Genomic DNA, 5,741 nt, shown 5'->3' with positions numbered 1-5,741 from the left:
GCCATTCAAATTATAAATCTAAAAATTAAAACCAAAGTTGTAAAAAGAAAATCGCTTCTTAAAAAAAAAAGTTTCAGGCCTCCATGAGATAACAACAAAGAATGACTAAATCAAGGGGAAAATCTTAGAACTGAGCACTGAAAGCAGAAAATGATTGAAAGAGACTTAAATTATGCACGGTGGTTAAGCTCTCGGCTGCTAACTGGAAAGGTCAGCGATATGAACCCACCAGCCGCTCTGTGGGATAAAGATGTGGCAGTCTGCTTCCATAAAGATTACAGCCTTGGAAACCCTGTGGAACAGTTCTACCCTGTACTGTAGGGTCGCTATGAGTTGGAATCAACTTGATGGCAATGGGCTTTTTTTTTTTTTTTTTAATAGTTACAAATTTAAAATTAAAAGGAAAAAACAGTAAAAGATAATCTTTTAAAGATAGGATTAAAGAAAGAAAAATGTTTTTGGAGAGTGGCGAATGAGGATGATGGAGAAAAATAGTGCATGGAGAGAAACAAATAGCTCTATTCCTATCATATAAAGAGGAATCAAAAGTTATTGCTCCGTGTTTGACTTTGATAGAGGGGTATAAATGTAAGATTTTATTTGAAAGCTTTGAAGTAACCACTGACTATTAACTACAGGAAGCTTCTCTTTGAAACTACTAACGAATATATTTAAAAAACCAAACAAAAACAGACTATAAAGCATAACAACGGTTGTGAGGCTGGCGCAGGACTGGGCAGTGTTTTGTTCTGTTGCACGCAGGGTCGCTACCAGTCAGAACTGACTCCACGACACCGAACACCAACAACGACATATAGCAAAGGGATAAATGGAATGGAAAAAGAAATTAAGTATAGAAAGTACAACCATTAAATATAAGAAACTCAAATTTCCCTTTATTAACTAGCAAAGATTCGCAGATCAATAAGAAATAAAGTTCTACTCTTAGCTGCTTATAAAGGGCACACTTAAATGACATAGAAATGTTAAAAATAAACATTACATGATGATACAGCAGACAAATATAAATGAAAAGAAAGCCAAAGTGACTATATTCATAATTAAACCAAAACCAAACGAGTTGCTGTCAAACCAACTCCAACTCATGGCAACCCCATGTGTGTCAGAGTAGAACTGTGCCCTATAGGGTTTTCTTTTCTTTATTTTGTTGTTGTTGTTGAGAATATACACAGCAAAACATACACCAATTCAACAGTTTCTATACGTATAATTCAGTGACATTGATTACATTCTTTGAGTCATGCAACCATTCTCACCCTCCTTCTCTGAGTTGTTCCTCCCACATTAACATAAACTCACTGCCCCCTAAGTTCCTATCTAGCCTTTCAAGTTGGTGTTGTCAATTTGATTCCATACGGATAATTCTTAAAAGAGCATAATGCTCCAGGTAGACATTTTTTATTAGTTAAGCTAAACTACTGTTTGGTTTTAAGAAGATTTCAGGGGATATTTTTGGTTTAAGGTTTAAGGTTATCTCAGGGCAATAGTTTTGAGGGTTCATCCAGCCTCCATGGCTCCAGAAAGTCTGGAGTCCATGAAAATTTTCAATTCTGTTCTGCATTTTCCCCCTTTTGATCAGGATTCTTCCATAGTATCTTTGATCAAAATGTTCAGCAAATGGTAGCCAGGAACCATCCAGGAGGCAGTTGTTCATGGAGGTAATTAGCCACATATTCCATATCCTCCTCCTATTCCAGACTCTCCTTCTTCCTCTGTGGCTCCAAGTGAATAGAAACCAATTGTTGTGCCTTGGATCCATTGGGTTTTCAATGGCTGATTTTTTTGAAGGTTATCACCAGGCCTTTCTTCCGAGGCACCTCTAAGTGGACTCGAACCTCCAAGCATGTTAACCATTTGCACCATATTCATAATTAGTATTATAGAATTTAAGAAAAAATCCGCTAATCAGGATTAAGCAAGTCATTTTATATTAATAGAAGAAAAACTCAACTGTGAAGACAAATGCAGTAATCTTTTATGCACTAAATGGTACAATAGAAAATACATAAAGTAAAATAGAATTTAAAGAGCCGAGGGGAAACAAAACAAAAAAACAACAGTTACTATTGAGTCCATTCTGACTCAGGGCAAACCCATGTGTGTCAGAGTAGAACTGTGCTCTGTAGGGTTTTCAATAGCTGTGATCTTTTGGAAGTAGATCAGGCCTTTCTTCCAAAGTGCCTCTAGGTGGACTTGAACCATCAGCCTTTCAGTTAACAGCCAAGTGATTAACAGTCTGTGCCTCCCATAGGCAAAGACAAATTGCAGCAGCAGACTTTAACATACTATAGGTTAAGACGGATCAAACGGGCAAAATATAAATTAGAATACAGAATTACGTAAATAATATATTAATACAGTTTAATAGTCTTGGATTTGGTTTTAAACAAGTAGGTAGTCCACTTTTTCCACAAGTATCCAAGAAACAGTCGCCAAAATGAATTATCTACCTATCAAAAACAAAACCTTCCATAAATAAATCAGCAGAAATTACATTGGCCATATCCTCTGCCCACAATACACAAAAACCTGGGAAACAGAAGTCTCATTGGCTAGCTAAAATTAAATCGAGAACTACAAAACAAAATGCATGGGGTGTAATCAAGAGACCAGGACTTTTTATTTATTTTTTTTATGATTTTTTTTTTCTAAATTGTACTTTAGATGCAGGTTTAGGGAACAAACTAGTTTCTCATTAAACAGTTAGTACACATATTGTTTTATGGCATGGGTTAACAACCCCACGACATGTCAACAGTCCCTTCTCGACCTTGGGTTCCCTATTACCAGCCTTCCTGTCCTCTCTTGCCTTCTAGTCCTTGTCCCTGGGCTGGTGTGCCCCTTCAGTCTCGTTTTGTTTTATGGGGCTGTCTAATCTTCGGCTGAAGGGTGAACCTCAGGTGTGACTTCATTACTGGGCTAAAAGGGTGTCCGGGGGCCATACTCTCGGGGGTTTTCCAGTCTCTGTCAGGCCCGTAAGTCTGGTCTTTTTTTGGTGAGTTAGAATTTTATTCTCTATATTTTCTCCAGCTCTGTCCGGGCCCCTCTGTTGTGATCCCTGTCAGAGCAGTCGGTGGTGGTAGCCGGGCACCATCTAATTGTACTAGATTCAGTCTGGTGGAGACTTGGACTTTTTAGATCGGTTGTTCAAAACAAAAAAGCGACTTCACAGGATGGGGCCAAAATGATTCTCCGAGAGCCGTCACTGCACAAATTCTGACAAAAGGAATTACATAAATCAACACACAACCTGAGCATTTAGGAAAGAGAAAAGTCCCCAGGAAATCAGGAAAAGGAAATGTAGAAAGACAAAAAGAGAAATAAGTGAATTAGGAAAGAGGAAAACACCAGAATTAATAAATTTGCCAGCTGGTTCTTACACGCGTATGTTGGAGTTTGGGGGGGTAACAGCAGCCTAAACAAGACACATACCTCTGACAACTACGACAAAGAAAAACGATTCAGATGAGCATAACTAGAAATAGGAAAGAGGATGTTAAGATAAGACGGCGAGAACAAAAATAATTTTAAAAACTGCCTCATCACTCGTGTGCTAATTCATTTAAAAACCTTGATGTAGTTGATGATTTTCAGACAAAACATAATTTACCACAATTGATACCAGAGGAGTTGGCCCAAGAAGTACTGGTTCTTGGTCTAATTTTCTCTTTACTTTAATTTTCACTTCACTTTCAGAAGTGATTAGACCAATAACCATCGAAGAAACTGAGAATATTATCAAAGAATTATCCTTGAAACAGGCACTAATTTATTTCAAATTTTCAAGGAACTCTATCAGCTATTTCTGCACATAAGAGACCATTAATTAATTTCCATTACTAAACTAACTTACCCAAATACTAAAACTTGAGAACTGTAGCACAAAAGAGAAAAATTATTGCTCAAATGCCTTCATGAATACAGATGCAAGCATCCTGTTTTAGATATTTCCAGATAGAATTTTGTATATTGAAATTATAGTTTATCATGGCCAAATAAGATTTACCATAGAAATGCAAGCCTGTTCCCACATTAGGAAAGCTATTTCTATTGTACATTATATTATTAAAGCAAAAAGGAAAAGCTGTCTGGTTGTATGAATAGATAGCTTTCCAGAAAAGTCATTTATGAGGAAGGAATAGAAGGGTATTTTTAAACATGCTAAAGAGCAACTTAGTCGTCCCAATGGCCAACATTGTGTTTGATGGTAAAATAATAAAGGCATTCTTGCTGAAATCACTTACTAACATCCAAGAGTTCCAGACAGTGCAATAAGACATTCAACAGAAATAAAAGAAATAAAGGAGGTACCCAAAAATCAACATTACAAAGGAAGCCTTAGTCAATAAATGATATTGAGACTATCCGTTAAAAATTTGGGGGTAAAAAATCAGCTTAGATCCTCATCTCACACCAAAGAGCAAAAGAAATTCTAAAGTTATTAAGGAATTTTAATTTAAAAAAATCAAACCATAGAAAAACTAGATGGGAATGTAATAGACAACCAGTGCGTATGCGTTTGGCTGCGAACCAAAAGGTCGGCAGTTTGAACTCACCAGCCTCACTGGAAACCCTATGGGGCAGTTTTACTGTCCTACAGGGTTGCTATGAGTTGGAATCAACTTGACGGCAACGGGTTTGGGTTTTTTGGTATAAAAGTTACTGGAAGTTCTTGCCTTAGAATAACTGAAAAGCAAAACAAATGGAAAATACACAGGACAGGTCTGACTGCACAGAAATGGAAAACTTCTTTCCGTTAAAAAATGTTTCACATCAAATCATATACTGGAGCAAACAAAGTACAACGAATATTGTTGATCAATTATTTTCTTTCTCTATGAGCCATATATAAATACCAAGACCCACAATGGATAAGCAGGCAAAGGACGCCGGCAGTTACCAGAAGCAAAATTACAAAGAGAGAAAATTCTCGCTCATCAAGTTTAGCAAAAAAGCTGGCAAGAGTTCCATGAAACAGTCCACCAATATGCTGGTAAGCGTGCAAATTAATAACACGACTTTTGGGACTTGACAACTTATATCACAAGCCAAAAAAACCTCCTTAGTTTTTCATGTAATGAACATGAGAATTTATCTTAAGTAAATTATGCAAAGAAGGGGAAATCATGCATGGAAATATGTTCGCTTTGGTTTTTTTCTTCTAATAGCAAAAGATACACACACACATTGAAATGTCAACAAGAGGTTAATTTCACTATGGTAAATCTACTCAAAGGAAAATTTTTCAGTTTTTAAAGATTATGTTTATGCTGACTATGTTAAATAAAAAACCCACAAACCATAGAATTGTACACACAGAATGATTTCAACTATGATTTTAAAAAAACCCACGCATAGGGTAAAAAAAACCTAGAAAAAAAATTCCGTATGTCAAATGGTAGTTACACTCTAGCAATTAGATGGTGAGTGATTTTTAAAAAATCTCCTATCTTAGGGAACCCAAGGTTGAGTAAGGATATTGTTGATGTGTTGTGAGATTGTTAACCATTGTCATAGGGCAACATTTGTAGTAACTGTTAAATGAGAAACTATTTTGTTCTGTAAGCCTTCATCTTAAGTGAGAATAACAGCACAATTGGACAATGTCACTTAACTGTGTATGTAGAAATTTTTGAAACGATGTATCTTCGGCTATGTGTATTTTCACCAAAAAAAAAAAGGTTGAGAATTTAGAGGGTTATTATGTTGTGGGGTTGTTA

This window comes from Trichechus manatus, unplaced genomic scaffold (genome assembly GCF_000243295.1).
Source record: "Trichechus manatus latirostris isolate Lorelei unplaced genomic scaffold, TriManLat1.0 scaffold00249, whole genome shotgun sequence".
Classification (NCBI taxonomy): domain Eukaryota; kingdom Metazoa; phylum Chordata; class Mammalia; order Sirenia; family Trichechidae; genus Trichechus; species Trichechus manatus.
The sequence above is the reverse complement of the archived record's forward strand: the minus strand, read 5'-3'. Positions refer to the sequence as shown.